The 21,018-nt window shown below is 40.8% G+C and overlaps 1 long non-coding RNA gene across 3 annotated transcripts in view; it reads left to right on the top strand.

Annotated features, from left to right (window-relative positions):
- Positions 1–21,018, top strand: part of LOC110211261 (uncharacterized) — a 92,638-nt gene that overhangs the window by 67,652 nt on the left and 3,968 nt on the right. For all 3 annotated transcript variants that reach the window (XR_002325331.2, XR_002325330.2, XR_013485800.1), the window contains 2 exons: positions 14,251–14,340; positions 20,841–20,991. This is a non-coding gene — a long non-coding RNA (uncharacterized LOC110211261). The remainder of the gene's footprint in view (positions 1–14,250; positions 14,341–20,840; positions 20,992–21,018) is intronic.

The raw sequence follows: 21,018 nt of genomic DNA, 5'->3' as shown, positions 1-21,018 counted from the left end.
ACCAGAGAGTTGAAGGTACATCTTTTCTCACTCCAGGATTAGAAAAAAAAAAAGACATCCAATGTTATCTGTCTTAAATGCCCAGAAATATAGTGTGTATAGGTGCTTGCAAATGTGTATGATGACAATCAAAGACCAAATGCTGGCTAATTTCCATAGCAAGATCAAACTCACAGTTCCTGTGAAACTGCTTCCAAAGGGTGAATAGTTACCACCACTGAGAATATTCAGATGGCTATGCAATAGGCTGAAAGCAATTCCAAAAGAGATCTTAGCAATTCCAAAAACCAGTTCCAAAAGAATGGCTTAAGTAACAGCACTAGGGAAACTTGAGCACTTCCCAAGGTGACGGTATCTATTGGGATGTATTGCAGAAGTACAGGACAGAATCGGGATTTGTTGGAGCTGTATGGGACTTTAGAAATCACAGATTCTCAGGGTTGGAAGGTACCTCAAAAATCATCTATGACAAACTCCCTCTACGTCCTCATCCAGTCAGTTGTAAAGTCCTGTATGTTACCACCTTAGTAACATCTCTCACACATTGCCCCTTCTCTCCTCTGACACTGCAAATTTCATGCCTGAACTGTTGCAGTAACCTACTGATGGGTCTTCCTGACTCAGGTCTCTCTCTTACCCTGATCTATCCTCCACTCAGCTGTCAAATTGATCTTCCTAAAGTGCAGGACTGACTCTATCATGCCCCAATTCAGCAAAACCCAGTGCCTTCCCATTGCCTCCAGGAGAAATTTAAAGGTCCTATATGACTTTTAAACCCTTCACAATTTGGCCACTTCCTACTTTGCCCATCTTTTGATGCTTTATGCCCCTCCATGTACTCTGTGATCCAGTGACACAGGGCCTCTTTGATGTTCCTCACTGGCTGTCTCCCATACCCAGAATGTTCTCCTTCCTCTTCTCTGCCTCCTGCCTTTCCTGGTTTCCTTCAATCTCAGCTAAAGTCCCACCTTCTGCAAAAATCTTTTCCCAGTCCTCCTTAATTTTAGTGCCTTCCTTCTGAGACTACATCCAATTTATTTTATTTTTTTTTAGTATTTTATTTTCTCCCAATTACATGTAAAAACAATTTTTTAACATTTGTTTTTTAAAAACTTTGAGTTCCAAATTCTCCCTTCTACCCTCCCCATTCCCCTTATTGAGAAGGCAAGCAATATAGGTTATACATGTGTAATCATGTAAAACATGTTTCCGTATTAGTCATGTTGAACTACACCCAATTTATCCTGTCTGTATCTTGTTTGTACGTCATTGTTAGTAGGTTATGTCTCTCCATAGATTGTGAGCTCCTTGAGAGTAGGAACAGTGCTTATCACAGTGCCTGGGGCATAGTGAGTGCTTAATAAATGCTAGTTGACTGACCCATAACATTAACAAATAATAGTTATTTAGCTTTTACTTGAAGACCCATGGAAAGGAAGAACCCGCTGCTTCCAAATTGGACAAATCTTGTTAGGAATTTTTTCCTTATCTTAACCCTAAATCTGTCTACCTATAATTTCCATCCATTATTCCTAAGTATTGCCCTTTAGCAGAATGACTATAATTCCTTTGCCACATGACAGCTTACTCCTCCTCCCCCAAGTCTTCTCTCTTCCAAGTGAGTCACCCCCAGTTCCTTCAATTAATCTGATGGAATGGTCTCTAGTCCTCTAACCACCTTAATTACCCTCTGCTACATATACTTCAGATTGTCTGTTCTTCCTAAAATACCATGCCCAGAATTCCACAGTGTACTCTAGATGTATTCAGACCAAGGCAGAGTAGAGTATGACAAATATTTTAACTAACTTTCCTCATTCTAGAAAGTATACCTCTCTCAATCCAGCCTGGAATAATGTACTACCCTTTCTGTGATGGTTCCCTCACCTCCCATTCTCACTGTAAGATCTGGTCCCAGAGGGTGGTGACTCTTCCTCCTCTTAGAATCATGGTGGGAGAGAGAGTTGGGAATTTTCTAGTACTTTTTTTCTAGTACTTTTGCTCAAGAGCCCTCATCTGGTATGATTTCCATTGATTAACAGTTAGCCAAGAACAGTTATTACAGAACCGTCTTCCCCTACTTCCCTACCCCCAAAATAATCTGGGATACTCTCCTCTTGCTCATGCAAGATTCTCAGGGAGAGTTGACTCAGATTTAGAAAGCACAAATGGCCAGAGAGCGAGTTCTGGTAAGCTTCTGAGTACTAGAGGTCTTCTTCTCCATTTGTGGCATCTTCCTGAAGCTCCTTTAAGGTGTAGGTCTTTTCTGGATTCCAAAAGTCAGTGCCTTTGTAGAGCCCTGAGGCTACCTGTCTTCAGTGTCTCTAATTTGTCCTTGGTGAGTCTGTTAGTTCTTGTTGCCATCAGACACTGCTGTTCTGGGGGCACTGATACCAGTGCTGATGGGAAGTACAAATATTCTTTCCTTTCAGAGTTCACAAGATGATCTCCTTGGCAAGATTCAGGGAGAAACATTCAATCCTTTCTGAAACCTTTCTGCCCTCTGGCCATAGGAACAAGGGTCTAGCTCCCCAAAGAACTCCCAAAGCTTGAGTGACTTATTGCTGGAATCCCTCCTCTGATATCCATAGGCCCAGGAGTGTGTTTTATTCTTCCAGCCGATCCCAATCTTAATACATGTTTGCTTTTATTTGATTTTATCCAGTATCTCAAAGCACTTTACCCCTTACAGATTAAAGACTTGTTGACACTGGGTTTGAAATTTTGATTGATTCTATAACTAAAAGAGGAACATCTTGTTAGTTATGCTCATTGTAGCTGAGCATATGAGAATCTCCACTTAAAATCTTATCAGGGTTTTTGACTGTTGTGTCACTTTGTTGACTCCTATTAAGTTTGCATCCTACCCAAACCCCTAGATCTTTCTATAAAGACTGTTTTCTTAGGGATATCTCCCTCTTTTTATTCTTATGAAGTTGATTTTTAAAACTCAAATGTAGAACTTTAGATGCATCCTTATTAAATTCCATTTTCTTGTATTCAGCATATCATTCTAGCCTGGTGAGGTCTTTTGAAATCTGGCTGTGTAATCCAACCTGTTAGTGATTTTTCCTAGCTTCCTGTCATCTGCACATTTTACAAGCTTGTTGTCTATGCCTTTATCCAAGTCATTGATCAAAATGTTGAATAGCCTAAACTTGTTTTTCTCTTTGCTATTTCTACCATCATTCCTACTTCTGCTCTTTGGAGACACCTGGTAAGCTGTTCAAATACTTGATGAGTGCTATCATTTCCCTTTTGAATTTTTGCCTTTCTAGACTAAACATCCTCCTTGATACTCGTGCCATTGACTCAAGGCCCTTCAACACTTTTGGCTGCTCTTTGGATTCTTTCTGTCTTAGCAATGTCCAGCCTTTAGCACGGTGCCTGGCACATAGTAAGCGCTTAATAAATGCTTATTGACTGAAACTTAAACCCAGAGAGACTGGTACCTCCTTATTCCTGGAAGCTGTACTTCCTTTAATATAGCCCAAGATTACATTAATTTTTTATGCTACCATATCACATAGCTAATGTGCGCAGAGCTTTCAATACTTTGAAATCCCTGGATCTTTTTTGTCAAACTGATTTCTAACCACTCCTCCCCTTTCCTGCATTTGTGAAGTTGATTTTTTTTATGCGTAAGTGTAAAGCTTTATGTTGATCCCTACTGAATTTCATATTATTAGATTCAGCCCAGGGCTCTAGCTTGTGAAGATCTTTTTTGCGTCCTGACTTTGAAATCCTGTGTGTTCACTAACCCTTCTAGCTCTGTGTTACCTGCAGATGTGATGAGCATGCCACCTATGTTTTTATCCAAGTCAGTGATAAAAAATGTAAAATAATCCAGAGCCAAGTACAGATCCATTCTATCCGCCTCTGTTTACTCAACAAAAGTGCTCAGATACCATTTGTTCCTGGGAGATTATGCTTAGCTTTGCTAGGTAAACTAATCTTGGTTCTAGACTTTTTTCTTTTGCCTTTTGTTATATTGTGTTCCAAACCTTCCTTTCCTTTCTCATATTTTCTACATAATCTTCTGTGATCTTAACTGTGATACCTTAATATGTGATTTCTTTACTCTAAGTTACTAGTAGTGGGTTTTTTTAAAAAGCTGGATGAATAGACTTCATCAGTCACATTTCTGGGTAGATTGAATTTGGGGTTTCTCTCAGGTAATAAACTTTAGATTCTATTTTTAATGTAGTTGTTAACATCAGACACTGCTTGCTGTTCTGGGTACACTGATACCAATGCTGATGGGAAGTATCAATTTTCCTTCCTTTCAAAGGTCACTACTCATTAGATTTTTCCAGCTTCTAAGAAGTTTATTCTCCCTTCAAGTTTTTACTCAAGAGCTTTAATTTTTCATCTCTTGCTTCAATTCTTCCTTTGATTTAGTAGGACTTCTTTCTACTCTTAGAGTCCTTGTAACCAACCCATTCTTTTTCTGGAGTCCTACTTATGATTATTGAGGAAGTATTCTGAAACTTCATCTTGGGATTTTCCTAATTTATAATACTTCTTCATTGTTTTAAGAATTTTCTTCTATTTGCTCATGTCTTTAATTTCTCCACTAGAGATCACCGGCAACAGTCCACATTCTTTACTATTTCTTTCTTTCTAACTTATCTTGGGTTGCTATAATTATTCAATCTTGGCCTTCAGTGTAGGGCATGGAGTGAGAGTGGATGGTTGTAAGTAACCACCCTAAGATCCCAGTCTTTGGTCTTCAGTAGACCAAGCCAGTCAGCAAGCTTGACTAATAATAGCCTCTTGACTCCATCTCCTCCAGCAACCTGGGTATGGGGCGGTGAGGCAGAGAACATAGTCCTGAGTGGGACAACTGAACCATTGTACCCTGCCGCCTTCTTGTGGTCCTAGATGGGGACACTGGGCTAGGATTTATTAGGCTTAGGATTTATTAAGCTCTTTTCTTATTGCAATCCTAAGCTGGGTTGGTGAGTCTAGATGAGGGCCTGCTCACTCCAGTAGTTTTGGATGAGGCTACCTAGCCCTCAGGCAGCTAGGAGGCACAGTGGATAGTCCCAGGTATGGAGTCAGGAAGACTCATCCTCATGAGTTCAAATCCAGCCTTAGACAAATAATAGCTGTGTGACCCTGGGCAAGTCACTTAACACTGCCTCAGTTCCTTATCTATAAAACGAGCTGAAGAAGGAAATCGCAAACTACTCCAGTAACTTTGCTAAGAAAACCCCAAACGGAGTCACGAAGAGTTAGACATATCTGAAAAATGCCTGAAAACCCATCCTTCCACCTTATCAGAGTCCCAGAAGGGAGTACTGATGCAAGAATCACATTCCCTAAATATTGCTGCCTCCCACAGGCATCTGAGCTCACATACTAGGAGGAGTGGCCACACCTCAGGTCTTGTCCCCCTCTTTGTCTCCCTCTTGGAGTCCTAGACCAAGATTTTGAGCTTCTTAGACTTCAGAAGGAGTTAGCCACACTTCGTTTTTGCCTCCTGCCTATATCCATGGACTGGGGAGGGGGGGTGGGCAGTGTCTGGGCAATTCTCCTATTTCCTGTAGTCTTAGACAAGGTGAAAGAACTAGGAAGGTAGATCTTCTTAATGGGTTACTCTGAGGCCAGTCTCTTGGTCTCTCCTAGTCTGGTCTCCTAGTTCCACTCCTCTAGTTTTAGGTGGAGATACAGGAACGAGGATCAGGGCTTCCTCAAAATTGCCTCTGATTTGTAACTTAGAGAGCCATCATTTGTTTTTGTGGATTTGGGAGGGGTGGGTTGTTTTTTTTTTTTAATGGTGTGGATGACCTTATTGGTGTTTCTCTTAGCAAATCAATCTTTGTTGTCAATCCCTTGTTTCATTCAGTACTATTTCCCATTGTTCCTAAGGTAGTTCTGTGGGGACTTGGGCGTGGCTACAACCTTTCACATTACCATCTTTGCTGGGGTCACCATCCTTTCCTAAGGATGGAATGACTTTATATTATAAACTGATGTTTCCCTTGGCTGCCATATCTTTCCCCTTGGCACTTAAGGTTTCCTAACTAAGGCAGTTTTTAGGGACTTGGGGATTTCTTTATGCAAATTTATTTTCATTGAATATACTTCTTTATGAAATTACTTTAGTCAGTGTCAGTGTCCTTTCCTTGATTTATTTCTGAATTTTCGGTATCAGCATCTTTTTAAAAAAAAACAACAGGTCAGGTTGGAACTGTTTTAGCTACGTGTCCTCATTTTTATTCTTTCTCATAGCTCTGTATTAAAGTTGATCTTGAAAAAGTTAGTGGTCTAACTACAGACAGCTTATTCAAGGATGACTCACATCAGTAACAAGTCATTTCCTGTCTATTAGTTTCTTTTTTTTTCTCCCCCAAATCCTCACTATATCACAGTCCTTGAGAGTAGGGATTGTTTCATTCTTTGTATTTATTCCTCTGATGCTTAGGGAATAGTACATACTTAATAAGTGCTTGCTAGTTGATTAATGTCCTTCTTCTTCTTCTTTGTTTAGGCAATTGGGGTTAAGTAACTTGCCCAGGGTCACACAGCTAGTAAGTGTCAAGTATTTGGTCTGAGGCCGGATTTGAACTCAGGTCATCCAGACTTCAGGGCCAGTGCTCTATCCGCTGCCCCGCCTAGCTTCCCCTTCTTCTTCTTCTTCAGATAGTCGTTATAATGGAGGCTTTTGTTTTTGCAGTCTATATATCTTTGGCCTCACTTTGGCCTCTCTTCTTAATTCTTGAGACATAGTTTCCTAAACCATCTCTTCTGACATTTTTTTGGGATTCTGTTTAACTTTGCTTTGAAGTTACTAAGAATCCAAGTATATGTTGATTTAACTAGTGGTGGTGGGGTACTTAACTGAATTGTTTGTAGAAATTGTCTGCCTCGACATTCTCTAAAAGAGTTGCTATCCTATAAACTACAATTATTTTCATGGTGGTCTTTTTGAGCACTGCAATATAAGATAACCAAATGCATCATTAAATAGTGTTTCTTGTGGCCTTTGAACACACGATAAAGCCAAATTTGCTAATACTTTTATTGATTTTGTTGAGAAGAACCTGTTATCCATCCTTCCATTAAGGTATAACTTCTTTATTATAGTGAGAATGTGAAGATGAAAACAATTCCGTTTCCCTGGTAATATGCACGCTTGTTAGTCATTGGGCCAGGATTTCTCCCTTTACATTAGTTAATGTTTATAGTCAGTTTATAACTGTGGTTGTTAGCACCCCATTCTCCCTTTTCTGCCATACCCTTGCCAACACTACTGAGGTAGAATTACATGGCACAGGACTATGGGGAGTTTCACTGGTTGCCATGGCCAAATAATATATCACAAAATCTCTCATCTACCTGTGGCCCTCCTTTCATATTTACCTAGGCTGGCCCTCAGGAAACAGGCAGAGTCTATTGTTGGCATCATAGCAGAGTCTTCCTAGCATGGACCTGCCAGAGCTTTGCTCTCCTGACTTAGCCCAGAAAGTGAACCCAAGATTAACTTCCATGCCGCCATGAAACATCAGAGTAGGATTTTGTGGTAGAATTTGTGACCATATCATTCCATAAATCTGCCATAAATGATCCAGCTAACATGATAGATGCCAAGATGCCAATGACTTGATGCCATCCTCTGCTTCTGGTATATTCACAGGTCAGTGCCCCCAAGAATACCAGTTCTACTTCCAGCCTAGCCTCTGTAGCCAGATGTAACTCTTGTGGAGATAGGAGCTGGCAAATACCTAATGCAAGTGCTGCATCCTTAGATTCTACGGCTACTGAAGACCAGGAAAAGAAAGCTTTCACTACCAGAGCCATCAGCTTTGTCAAAGAGTTCAGTATCAGAAGTAGATATAGTTTTATCAATGCAATGACATTCAAGCATGTCTTTTACTTCTATAGCCAAAGGATCACTGAGCCTTTCCATTTGACTTGTAACTAAAACCTCTCATATGTTTTCTCATTCTCTCTCTCTCTCTCTCTCTCTCTCTCTCTCTCTCTCTCTCTCTCTCTCTCTCTCTCTCTCTCTCTCTCTCTCTCTCTCTCTCTCTCTCTCCCCCCCCCCCGGAATGTGAGCTCTTAGAGATCTGGGACTGTCTTGCCTTACTATTTGTATTTCCAGGGTTTAACATAAAGTTTTTGGTAGCAAGGTGGCTCAGTCGATAGACTGCTGGGCCTGGAGTTAGGAAGAGCTGAGTTCAACTCTGGCCTCTGACACTGACTAGCTGTGTTACCCAGGGCAAGTCACTTAACTTCTGATTGCCTTACTGAAGAAGGAAATGGCAAACCAGTCCAGTACCTTTGCCAAGAAAACACCATATGGGGTCATGAAGAGTCAAACATGACTGAACAACTAAACAACAAAAGCACAAAGCTTTGCACACAGTCAGCACTTAAATTCTTTTTGGTATTATGCTACAGCTAGTTTATGCCCCCCATGGCTGTTTCCACTGTTCTTTGGGTAATTCCATTCTTCTGAGATAATGATCTTTCCATGAATCACAGCTAAGCAGCATTACCAGGAGAATATTGGTGTTAAAAGGGGGGTGGTGGTGGCAGGGGAAATTATTGAAAATGACACACAGTTTCCTAAATGCAATCTAGACGAATCTCCTCCCTCTATGCAGTTCTGGACCCAGTTCATTGTCATTTGGTAGGATCTGTCCAAAACACTTATCCTGATGGATTAAATTGCTTGCTGGTTCAATGTGGGCAACTGGGTGCTTTTTTTTTTAATGTACTTTTGTTTACCAGGGTGGATGGTTAGACCAATTTATTTTGAATAACTATGGATTTCATTGAGTAGGTTTTGCTATCTACTGAAGTTTGACACCATTAGTATAATTTCCTCCATGAGCAGGAGCATTCAGAGAACCTTGCCACAGAGACAATCCTTTTCCTGTGCTGGCTTTGCGCCAGATATTCTCTGTGACGCTGGCAAATGCCTTAGGTGAGCTATAACTGCCTGTTTTGTGATTCATTGGACTTTGGGTGATTCACATGATGAGTTCCTTTTTTCTGGCCATGGACTAGCATGTCTATGTCTTTCCTACAATGGGGTGCCATATTTTCCTGAGCTATTCTTTAGACCTGGCCTGACCAAGGGCAGTGGATCTGAGGACAGGGGACCTATCACCTCCCTCATTCTCCGCACTCTGCATCTTTTTAATGCAGCCTGGGAGAGGGAAGCTTTATTGGCTTCCATACCACATGCTTGACTCACATGGAGTTAGCAGTCCAAACCTTTTTCATGGGAGCTGTTATCTAGCTACACCCTCCCATCATAATGTTTTAGAAGCTGATTTTTTAAAATTCAAGTACAAAACTACATTTTTGTGTAACAAACTTCACGTTACTTAGTTTGGCCCATAGTTCTAGTCTGTCAAAATCTTTTTGGACCTTGACTGTCTCATCCAACACATTAGCAATCCCTCAGAGTTTCATGTCATCTGCAGATTTGGGAAGTGTTCTGTCTATGCCTTCATCCAAGCCATTGATTTAAATTTTGACGATCACAGAGCCAAGGACTGAGCTCTGAGTCCCTCCATTAGAGACATGCAAATATAGTTTCATCTGTCCTTGTGAAGTGGCACCAGGTACCTAGTCATATATCTGCACTTTGACCTTAGCTTATAGGTCATTGCTTTCCCTACCTGCCTGATTCCTAATCAGGTCCTGAAATGTGGGCAGATGATGTTGTGAAGCCAGAAGCCCCTCTTCATGTGCTATCTTGTGGTATCAACAACAGTGGTTACTAAAACCCATTTTCTATTTCTCTTGGAAAATATATCAACCCAGTCTCTATATCACCATAGTGGTTCAGATATGTTACCCTGGTAATACTAGTGGGAGTGTTTTGTAAAGCTGAGGATTATTCAACTATGATTTTTTTACTATGTTAAAACAATAAAAACTTCTGAAAACAATAGCTATGCAACAGATTAACTTTGAAACTATTTTCTTTATGTTCCATTTAGTCATTATAAATTAATACCTGGAGAAATATTTTAGTACTAATAAATAATCACTAGTTGTAATACACATTATTACAAGGAAAAGACTACATAAATATCTGCTTATGTCACACTGTTTGGAAACTAAGGGCTGAAAGTAAGTATCACAGTGCTGAGGAAATATAAGTATTACTATGTCGTATTTAGTTTAAAGAGTCTATTCTAAAATATCGACATGCATTTATTTACATTTCTTTTCTAGCCAAATTTGGCAGTCTTCGATCTTCTCTCAAAAAGATTTTGTGTAAGTCACAATTCACAGACCCATTATAAGAGCTCTGGGCCCACACAGAATAAGGTCAAACTTGGGGGCTTCTTTTTAGCTTGTGCCCGTGGTTTCCCCTGAGAATATCAGAATCTGGTTCATATTTAGGTCTCCACATAAAAAGAGAAAAGGGTCCCCTGGCTCCCATGCAAATTCTGAAGTTAACAAGACATCATATATAGGACAGGCTTTATTTTCTCAACCCAAAACCAAACAAAACCCAAAGAATTCACTGTTGAGCCCATAAAACGTCAAGATACCTCTCCTCCCCTTTTATGGGCCTCTGCATCCCCCAAAGACCTATACAATTCTCTAAACTTAAGGTGTTATCTTGGGTGTTGCTCCCCTGCCAGGGAAGAGCAATCGATAATACCAAGTGTTAAGCAACCCATTCCAATAGCTGGCCCCATCTTCTCCTGGGATTTATATTCACTCTCCCCAGGGGTGTCTCCTTCTGCAAAGGCAGAAAGAATTACAGTGTTCTAGAGTTGGAAGATACCTCAGTCTAATAAGTCATCTAATCCTGTTTGCCTCAGCTTCCTCATCTATAAAATGGGCTGGAGAAGGAAATGGCCAATACGGTCAATATCCTTGCCAAGAAAGCTCCAAATGGGGTCGTGAAAAGTTGGACATGGCTAAAAATCAATTGAACAATAACAATGAAAACCTGTTAGAAATGGAGTCAGGAAGACTTGAGGTCAAATCTGTCCTCAGACACTTACTAGATATGTGACCCTGGGCAAGTCACTTAACCTCTGTTTGCTTTAATCCACCAAAGAAGGAACTGGCAAGACACTCCAGCATTCTTGCCAAGAAAATGCTATGGACAGTGTTGATGTGCAGTGGTCCACAGGGTCATGAAGAGTTGGATGTGACTGAATGACTGAACAACAACGAAGATTGTTAGGAAATTTGCCTCTTAACAACTTACGCATTGCTCCTGGGTTTCTTTTTAGGAGCCAAATGAAACAAGTCTAAATACATTTTCTTTCAAATCATAGCCCTTCAAATACTTGAAAATAGCTGTCTTGTCCCTTTTCTGTAGGCCACACATCCTTGGTTCCTTTGACTGGTCCCACTATGACATGGACCCAACATCTTCCTGGTTGTCCTCCTTGGAATGATCTTTCACTTGTCAATATCATTCCTAAAATGTGGCCACTAGAACTGAACACAAAACTGCGCATATGACCTGTTTAGGTCAGAGTTTAGAGAGATGATCGTTGTTCTGCTCCTGTAAACTACATCTCTCTTGATGCAGCTCAAAATTGCATTTGCTTTTTATCCTATATCAATCACCCTGTTAACTCATACTGACATTTTAGGTCACTAAAACCGACCAAAAAAATATTTTTTCCAGAAAATTGCTATCTAACCATCTGTCCCCCTTCTTGTACCAATGAAGCCATTAAAAAACTTAAGTATGAATTTATATTTTTCCCTTTTAAAATTTGGTGTTACTAGATAGTCATACTGTCTACAGCTGTCTGCAACTACTTTGTACTACTGTCTATGGACCTTTATGATCCATATGAACTCACAGTGCTAGTGAAGGGCAAGGTCTATGTTTGTTCTTCTTCATGACTCTGTGCCTTCTTATATCTCCCTTCTGGTTCTCACAGATAATGCTGCTGCTCTGGATAAAGAGAAAAGACAGAGAGACAGACAGACAGACAGATAGATAGCATTTATATAATACCTTAAAGTTTGCAAAATGCTTTACAAATATCATCTCATTTTATCCTCACAACAACTCTGTAAGGAAGGCACTCTTATTATTCCCATTTTACAGATGAGGAAATTTAAATAGGTGTTAAGTGACTTGCACAGGATCACACAGCTAGTAAGTGTCCATGGCCACATTTGAACTCAGGTCTTCTTGACTCTAGGTCTAGCACTTTATCCACTAGACCACCTAGCTAAATTTGATGATCCACCTGGGCTTGGAGGGCCTCTTTCACTATGCCATTGCCACACAACTTCTGTTGTACTAAATTCTTTTTACTCCCATTTTGCATGAGAACCTGTCACTACTCTGATATTGGCCCCATCCACTGCCATCCCTGAGACTCTATGATTACAGAGGCCTCTTTACAGAAAACTGGGCGTATCTCTGTTCAAAGGTCATCTCTTTTCTGTCTTATTTATCTCATTCTAGCTTTCTAGGGTCTTCGGAGTTCCCTTAGAGGCCAAGTCCTAGGTGGACATCATCAGTGTGGTATCAATGGGACAACAATGAGCCTAGGACTAAACAAATTCACATTTTTCAGAGTTTGCTTTGCCTAGAGGAATTACTCCCAGGGTATATACCTAGACACATCTACTCCATAAGGTTTATTTAAAACATATGATAAGTTGAAAGAACAAAAACAATTTGCGTTTCATCAGTTCTTAAAAATATTGTTAGCTATAGATAGGAAATGTTAAGATATAGTTCTATTAAGTTCTGTCTTTACATGAAAAGATTCATGAATTAAAATCCACATTTTTGACTTTTCTTTCTCTTTCCTTCCTTCCTTTCTTCCTTCCTTCCTCCCAGCCCTCCCTCTTTCTTTCTTTCTTTCTTTCTTTCTTTCTTTCTTTCTTTCTTTCTTTCTTTCTTTCTTTCTGTCTGTCTGTCTTTCTTTCTTTCTTTCTTTCTTTCTTTCTTTCTTTCTTTCTTTCTCCTCCCTCCCTCCCTTTCTCCCTCTCTTCTTCCATCCCTCCCTCCCTCCCTTCCTCCCTTCCTTCCTTCCTTCCTTCCTTCCTTCCTTCCTTCCTTCCTTCCTTCCTTCCTTCCATCTCAACTCTGAATTCCTTATGTGCCTTTTCTCCTCTGGGTTACATTTCAGAACTATTTTTTTTATCTTACCTCTCTATAGGTGCCAATTATTAAACAAAAATGGCCAACTTGTAGGGAAATATTATACCACTGACTTGCCTCCTCTGATGCCTGACCTGAGGTTTAATTTGCCTGAAGGACTTACTGGAAAATTAACCAAAATTGTTGTGTCTTGAAGTCTAGATTTAAAAAGACAGAAATTGGTTCCAAAATGGATTTGGGCAACCCAGGACTCTTGAAATAAATTGCCTTAGGAGGAGTCTGAAACCACTCTAGGCCTTTTGTTTCCAAATTTAGGATAAAGAGTCTCAGAAACCATAGGACTGAAGTGGGAGATCACTAAGAGGAGAACTGGCCATACAATCAATAAAATGAAACCGTTTTAGTCAGACAGTTTTCACTCCAAGCTGACAGTCTGCCTGCCAAGTTTCAGCTAAATGAGATTTGTAGTCTGTAAGATGTGAAACCCCAACAACTGAGCTTTTTGAAAGAAAGGCCAAATGACCTGTGCTAAAGAAATGATGGGTGTTAAAAATAAGGTATGCTGAGCCTGTAGAGATTGCCAGAGAGACCGGAGAGACACAAAGAGCCTAAAGGCCCGTGGGTTTCTGTTTAAACCCAGAGGGACTGAGCACATCGGGGTAAAAGGGTTTGGGGATCTCACCATGCAGGGCTCAGCCGTCACGAACACTTTTCACACCCAGTGAGCTGTGTGGAGAGAAATGTTGGCAAGGGGAGCGAAGGATAGAAACAGTGCTAGTGTGGATTGAAAACCTTCCCGGAAAATTTTGCTTTATGTCATCAGGTAAAGATTTTTCAACTAGCTTTGATCTCTCCCTCCCCCCCCAACGCTCCTCCCCAATCTATTAAAAAAATGTCCCAGATGGAAAATGTAGTCCGACAGTAATATAAAGGTAGAATTGAAATTCTGCTAATTAACTAACTCTAAGTTTTTAGGTATATTTTTTGTATACTGCGTGTTAAAAAAATAAAAGCAAAAAAACAAAAAAAAAAAACAAAAAACAACTCGTAGAAGCAGACACTGAATTCCATTAGTAGACACAGTTCACTAATGTAATTCAGGACCCTGCCACTTCAGTTTATGGAATTTTAAGAACAAACTATAGTCTCCTCGGGCCTAAAATGCTTTCCCTGCTTCTAAGGCCTCTCACTGAGTGACATCAGAAAAGAGTGGAGAAAGTGTGGTTCTGGAGACAAAGGACCTGGATTCAAATCCCACTGTGTGGCCTTAGGTAAGTTGCTAATTTATCCAGTAATCTATCAGCATTTATTAACCACTTTTAGACCAGGTACTGTGCTCTGACCTGGCAATACAAAGGCAAAAAATGAGCAGTCTGCCCTTAAGAAGTTTATATTCTATCAGGGGAGGTGACACATAACACAATACGATATAATACAGTGTATAATTCAGTGTATGGCACAGTGTAGTACTATATAGCACACTCTAACACAATCCAATGCACACTTATTCAGTGCCTGCTGTGTGTCAAGCACTGCACTAAGTGCCAGGGATACAAATGAGAAAAAGAACGATCGTCTCTGCCCTCAAGGAGCTTAAAGTCTAATAGGGAAGAGTGTAAAACTAGTGGGCAGGAGGTGCTGGGGGAGGGGCAGGGTTAGCAGCTTGGGTTATCAGGAAATAGGCCTCATCTAGAAGATGGCTCTTGAGCTGAGTCTTGAAGAAAACCAGAGATTCCAAAAAAAGAGGTAAGAAATGTATTTCAAGTACATCCTGTGCTGTTGTTTTCCTCTCATCTTGTTCCTGACTTTCTGGACTTCAAAACCATGCCCCTGTGCCAAGTACCTGCATTCCACCATCTCTAATTTTAAACTTCCTTTTGTGTGCTGTCTTCTGCCATTAGAATGTAAGCTCCCTGAAGGCAATGACTGCCTTTCTTTTTACTTGTTTTTTTTATCCTCAGAGTTTAGCACAGTGCCTGGCACATAGTAAGTGCTTACTAAATGCTTGTTTTCCTTCCTTCCTTCCTTCCTTCCTTCCTCCCTCCCTCCCTTCCTCCTTCCTTCCTCCCTTTTTTCCTTCCTCCCTCCCTCCCTCCCTCTCTCTCTCTCTCCCTTCCTTCCTCCCTCCCTCCCTTCCTTCCTTCCTTCCTTCCTTCCTTCCTTCCTTCCTTCCTTCCTTCCTTCCTTCCTTCCTTCCTTCCTTCCTTCCTATACAAAGGCATAGAGATGGGGAATGGGGATGAAGGAATGGCAAGAAGGCCATTTTGGCTGGATCATAGATAATCTGTAGGAGAATAAGGTAAAATAAATATTGAAAGATATGGGGATCAGTTGGTGAATAACTTTACATGCCAGAACTTTGTATTTGACCCTAGAGGCAATAGGGAGTCACTGGCATTTATTGAACTGTGGAGTAGCATGACTGTACCTATGCTTTAGGAAAACCATTTTGACAGCTCATCTCCTTCACCTCAGGGACAAAGATGGTATGTTGTATTGCTTTTGCATGCCTCCATACTTAATTACCAACTAATTACTTATTAATTTATGCTGAATTAATGCATGTTGGCCAGACTAAATAGATCCCAATAGAATTTGAACTTGGATATTTGTTGTTTTTCAATATTGACAGCCAGTGAAAGAGTGCCACATTTGAAAAGCCATTGTATTAAATCTAATCTGTAATGTGATTATATTGGAAATTGACCAAAGTCCAAATGTCCAGAACGTGTGAGGTACCCTTGCTATACTACCACTACTCATGAGTGCTTAAATCCACTTTTAACAGCTGCACAGCATCTCTGAATAGTACCTTTGCCTTTCCTTTGTTCTTCTCTTGCTCTCTGCCTTTCCAGGCCAATGGACTGAGAGGTATTTGAAGGATGTGGATGTGCCTACCTGGTTGGGGAAGGAAGGGGTGATGATGGTGAGTCACAGGTTTGGGCAGTGGGAATGGAACAAGCCAGATCTAGAAGGGTCATTATTGAGTATCCAGGTAAATCTTCAACCTCTGGCAAAAGCTAGGGGTATCTGAACAGAGTAACAATGCCAAGGTTTGATCATTCTAAGGTAGTGGTTCTCAAAAGGTATGCTATAATATACTCCATCGAGAACGCAACAAAACTTGACCCATCCCCACACCCTAAGACTTCCACATTTCCCCACTCTTGTCCCCAGGTGTAGTTTGCTGCCTGTTCTTCCCAATGTAGTATGGGAAAGTTGAATAATGGCAGCTCTGTCTCTGGAGGTGGATCTTTCCTGGGGGAATAAAGAAAGAAGAAGAGATGGAGAAAGGGAAGGAGAAGTAGAGGAATCCCAAGGCCTGGGTAATGGGTCTGCAGCCCATTACCATGGTCCAAGAATCATTCTTTGTTGTGATATTAAGAAGACACAAATGCCATCAACAAAAAGTCCAAACAATCTAAAACCCATTCTCATACTTTGTTAGTCAGGGTACATCAGCAAGGTCATGACCTTTTGCTTCTTTTTTTCTAAAGTTTCATCAGGAGGAGTTAGAGTTTTTAACATCTACCTGATTTGGTGTGGCCAGATCCTATTCAGGCTTCCTCTCATCATCAAAGAACAGCTGCCTCCCCACCTCCCAGAGTAATCCATTTTTCAATTCCAGTCAAGTTGGCTGTGGCAAATACCTAAGGACAGCTGCCTCCCCATCTACCAGAGTATTCCACTTTCCAACTGCAGTCAAGCAAATCCCCTAAGGATAGCTGCCTCCCTCCCCATCTACCCGAGTATCCATTGTCCAATCCGGTCAAGCTAGGGTCAATTCCAACTTGTTACCAGGGCTCAGAGGAATAACTAAAAAAAAGTGGAACCAGTAGGAATTAGCCCAGGGATAGGGGGCAGGATTATATCTTTTCATCAGACATTCTAGCTTCTCAACTGAGAACCATCTTTCCATCTACATACCCTGTATCAAGAAACTATCAACTGATCCCCTCATTCCTACTTTTTTCATTTGTTTCATAGCAACTAATGTTTCTACAGCAATTCTTGTTTAGTTTCATTCTTTCTATATTACACATTTTCCTAAATCTAACTCTCTATATTAACCAACCCTGCTAGCCTCATTCCAAGTGATTTTCCTGAAGACAACAGTTTCCATTTCTCTTTATATATAATCTCCAAACTCTAGTTTAGTCTATAGTGTGAGGACAACATTTATAAAATTCACATATTATGTTTTTGCTTAGTCTTCTTTTTCAAAGCCTTTGTTTATGTAACTAATTCTTTATTGCCTTTGTCTGGGGCCTAGGTGCTAATTGAGTCTCTGGCTCCCTGGTGTTAAATCCAAACTATGAAATATACCTTTGTAGATGAGATGAGTGTGCCTTTACCAAGACAGGAGTCCTTACTGGAATAAACAATTAGCCTTTGCATGTAAGACTATATGAAAAGATAATATATTATCATGTTTGCTCATTTGTGCATAGATTTGCTAATTTATTCTGAAGAGAACTCATCATCCTTCCCCTAAACCTGTCTTTCTTCCAAACTTCCATCCCTTCCATTCTTCTGGGCTTTATTTCCTTAGAGTTGCCCTTCATTCTTTCATTTTCCTCATCCCTCACATTCAGTCAATTGTCCTCTTGCCTATTCTGACCCCATCACACAGTTGGCATTCATGCTTCTTTTTCCCACTCAGATGGCCACCACTCTGTTAGGAGCCTTCATCACCTGTGACCTGAAACACTCTCTCTACTGCACTCCTTGTTTCCAGTCTCTCAATCTGCTCCCCACCCTTCACATAGTTGCCTAAGGCACAGATGATCATGTTTCTCCCCTGCTCAAGAGCCTTCACTTGCTCCCTGTTGCCTTTAGGATAAAACACCAACTTCTGAGCCTGGAATTTTAGGACTTCCACCATCTGGCTCCAAGATACCTTTCCAGCATCATCTCACCTTGTTTCCCTTTATGCCCTTTCCACTCCAGCCAAATTGGACTGCTAGCTGTTTTCTGAATTCAAAATTCCATTCCCCACTAATGCGCTTTTGATTTTTTAAAAATAATATTTATTTTTTCCCCAAAATTACTAATGTGCATTTGTGCAAGCTTTTGCCTATACCTGGAATACACTCCCTCCCTATGTCTGTATCTCATCAGTAATAATAATAATAATAATGGTAACCTACATTTATGTAGGCTTTAAGGTTTGAAAAATGCTTTACATACATTAGTTCGTTTCAGCCATGGAAGCCTTCCTTGATCCTCCCACTTAATGATATCCTTTTAAAATTACCTTGTATTCACCTTATCTGTACACATGTTTCATGTCACCAATAGAATATAAGCTCCTTGAAGGCAGAGGTTGTTGTGGGTTTTTTGTTTTGTTTTGTTTTTTTCTTTGTTCCCTCCAGAACCTAGCTCAGATGCCTTATATGTAATAAATGCGTAATACATGTTTGCTGAATTAAATCAAATGGTTGGATTGTAGACCTTAACTGAAGTCTCTCTCTCCTTGCTTTGTATACTTGTGTAGTGAGTAGATTTTAATCCAAATTTTAAGTAGCTAGGCTATTGCAATTGATGCTAAATGAATGGATTGTTCTTATTTCTTTAAGTCTCATTGTTTTAAAATCTTAAGATGTGTGGGCAGATATGTTAAGAGGGGACTACTTCCAGGTGCTTTCCCAGGTAGGCAGTCATCCATTCCACTCAAGGCAGGCCCTAATTTAAGTAAATACCAATCAAATTCAGTCTCTTTCCACAAAATTTTTATTTTTATTTTTTGGTTAGGCAATGGGGTTAAGTGACTTGCCCAGGGTCACACAGCTAGAAAGTGTTATGTGTGTGAGGCTGGATTTGAACTCAGGTCCTCCTGACTCCAGGGCCTGTGCTCTATCCACTGTGCCACCTAGCTGCCCCCCACAAAAATTTCTTAAGGAAGGAAACCTGAATTTGTTAAGTACCTGCTATATGCGAGGCCAAGAGTGGGGTACCTATGGCCTCCAGGCCACATGTGGCCCTCTAGGTCCTCAAGTGCAGCCTTCTGCTAGATACTGTGCTAAGTGCTTTACAAAAATGATCTCATTTGATCCCTACAACAACCTTGGGAGGTAGATGCTATTATTATTCCCACTTTATAGTTGAGGAAACTTGGGCAGACAGAAGTAACTTGTCCAGAGTGACGCAGCTAGTAAGCGTCTGAGGCTGGATTTGAACTCAACTCTTCCTGATTCCAGGCTTGATACTCTGTGCCGCCTTCAGGGCCTGTTGCACACAAGCTGTGAGGTATTGCGGTAGGTACGGGGGTTTTAAAAACAACAATAGAAAAAAGGTCCCTTCCTTCTCCTATTGGGGGAAAGTGGGGAAGACTCAACATAGAAACAGATAATTTCAGAAGATATTTCCAGATAACAGTGAGAGTGATCAGGGGGTGGCCCATGAGCTGAGTCTTGAATGAAGGTAAGAGGCTAAGATGAGGAGGGAGCTCATTCCGCATAGGGGGACAGCCTAGTATCATGTTTGGTTTTTATTTTTTTTATTATGACTACTTTTCCTATATTAATGGTGAAAATCTGCAATGCCAACCTCCTAAATAAAATCAAAGGTGATTTACCGATGGAATGATCTGTGGTGGCATGAATATATCATCAGCCATTCTTCGGGCTAGCCTCAGGAGAAGTAAATAAGGCATTATGGTGGGGCTGTTCATTCTAGTGTAGTTAATACTCTATCAAAATTTCCATTTAGACCTCTATTTCCAAGAGTTTATCATTCAGCCATAAAATTGCACTCTAGGCAGAAACTTGGCATACAGAGAGCCATATTTGGGGGCCACTTTTAGGTTTAGAATATTCACCTGTTTAAGACAGGTCATGCATGGCAGGCTATAGTGAAGTGGGACCACAGTCTTCTGGATTCCAACCAGCTCTTGGAGTCTTTTGCTTATCCCCACATGTTATCATGTTATTCCAGTTTAATACACTCCAGGTTGGGCTGAAGCCTGGAAAGCCTTGGCCCACATCCAGCTTTCCTTACCCTACCACCTTATTACATGCCAGTGAGTCAACAATTTTTATTGAACACCCACGGAGCTCTGTATTCGGCATGGGGGTGGGGAGTGGGTGTGTGGGGAGGGGATGAACAAGAAAATAGAAGACAGGCTTCCTCCCTTTTTGTTGCTTAAAGCCTAGTTATGGAAACAAAACATACATGCAAGAAACAACTGAGGAACATTTACAAATCAAATATCAATTGATCTGGTCCAATCTGAGAACCTGAGTGCTCAGTTAATGTTGAGTGCTGTAGTGCTCAGAATCATAGAACAGTGATTCAGGAGGGTTTCCTGGGTGAGGGGAGATTTGAGTAGGGAATCGGGGGAGAGTTAAGTCTAACATAAAGGGCACCCACCCCTAGCTTAGCCTGCGGAGGATTGGACACCTACTCTTCCCTGTTCAATAACCGGACATTTCAGTTTGACCCTGACTTCAGGCCTAAAGAAGCCTAACCTCTAATTAGGGAAATTAGGCTCCTCATTCTCAACTCATCGGTCTGCTAAGTTGGATCTTTAATAAACCTCCACCTTGGTGTCCCTAGGATGATGCTAATTATGGTGAGAGTTGTGGCTGGCAAGTGTAAGGGATACTCCAAAGAGGGGAGTATAAGAAGCATTCAGTCAGGGATGTATTGGTAAATGTTTGACCACCAGCAGCAGGAGGAGGCGGGGGAGGGGTAGAGAAATGGATACCGTGATGCCTTTTAAGCTTAAATTGCATTGTTGACATTTTCTTCATCACTTTCTTAAATCTAGACAATCAACAAAACAATGATTCAAGCTCTGATTGTGGTGTTTGCTGGTGGCTGAGGTGTATATGCTGACTCTGAAAATTTAACGATCGGGGGTGTGGCCAGCTGGAGCTGGCACTCCCAAACCCCCTTTTCAGTGGACAAACATGAATTGGGTATGGGACGCGTCTTTATTCTTAAAC

Source organism: Phascolarctos cinereus, unplaced genomic scaffold (genome assembly GCF_003287225.1).
Source record: "Phascolarctos cinereus isolate Bilbo 61053 unplaced genomic scaffold, phaCin_HiC Scaffold_1;HRSCAF=81, whole genome shotgun sequence".
Lineage (NCBI taxonomy): Eukaryota > Metazoa > Chordata > Mammalia > Diprotodontia > Phascolarctidae > Phascolarctos > Phascolarctos cinereus.
This window is presented reverse-complemented; position numbering and strand designations above follow the sequence as displayed.